This window comes from Acomys russatus, chromosome 8 (genome assembly GCF_903995435.1).
Source record: "Acomys russatus chromosome 8, mAcoRus1.1, whole genome shotgun sequence".
NCBI classification, from domain to species: domain Eukaryota; kingdom Metazoa; phylum Chordata; class Mammalia; order Rodentia; family Muridae; genus Acomys; species Acomys russatus.
In genome coordinates this window covers 316,909-317,642 of record NC_067144.1, presented here as the reverse complement: position 1 = coordinate 317,642, position 734 = coordinate 316,909, and the positions used below count along the sequence as shown (strand labels likewise).

At 43.5% G+C, this 734-nt stretch overlaps 1 non-coding gene across 1 annotated transcript; it reads right to left on the bottom strand.

Moving 5' to 3' along the window:
• Positions 1 to 236: 236 nt before the first annotated feature.
• On the bottom strand, positions 237 to 376 carry LOC127193461 (small nucleolar RNA SNORA48). The gene has a single exon (XR_007831116.1). It is a non-coding gene; the product is annotated as a small nucleolar RNA SNORA48 (small nucleolar RNA).
• Between the last annotated feature and the right edge of the window lie 358 nt (positions 377 to 734).

Sequence of the window (734 nt, the reverse complement as noted above, 5' to 3'; positions counted from 1 at the left end):
TCTCTTTCTCTCCCATCTGACCACTACATACACGTACATTGTAATGGCTCCCATGGATCCTCTGGGTGACTTACTCCATCTGTACTGCATGGCATGGTACCAAGTGGGTGTCCATGGCCCACCTGTGTAGTGTACGTGAAGACAGGTTTGTGGGTTGCATCATGGCTCTTAGATCTCTCTCTGTCTTCCTCCTCTGCACTGCACTGCATGGATTTGATATAGTTTTATTACATTTATTATGAGTCCTAGGCATAAGACAACTTTGGCCAGCAAGCCAGTCATCGAGCTATGATGAACAAAGGACAGCTGTCTGCTCTGCCCTGGACTGATATAAGAACACCATGAACAAGGTATCTCTTTGCCCATTCCTAGGGGTGTGTGGATGTGTTAAATACACTTTTAGTTGAAATAGAATTATGTCACTTTCTGCCCTCCCATTTTTCACTCCAGTGCCACCCAGCTACCCTCCCTTAAGCCTTTCCTATTATCTCTCTTCTCAAGTTGATGGCTTCTGTGACACACAAACACACAAATGTACACAAGCGAATACAAGCATGCACATGCCAGTGAATGTAAATATGTATAAAAACAACCTTCTGAGTCTGTGTTTGTTGCTTATGTTCATGTGGCTTTGGGGATAGTCACTCTGCAGTCCAAAAAAGGGGTTCATCTCTGGGATGGTGTAACTCTTTTTCTAGTAGTCATCAGTTGAAATTGTTTTATATGTGAGGTCA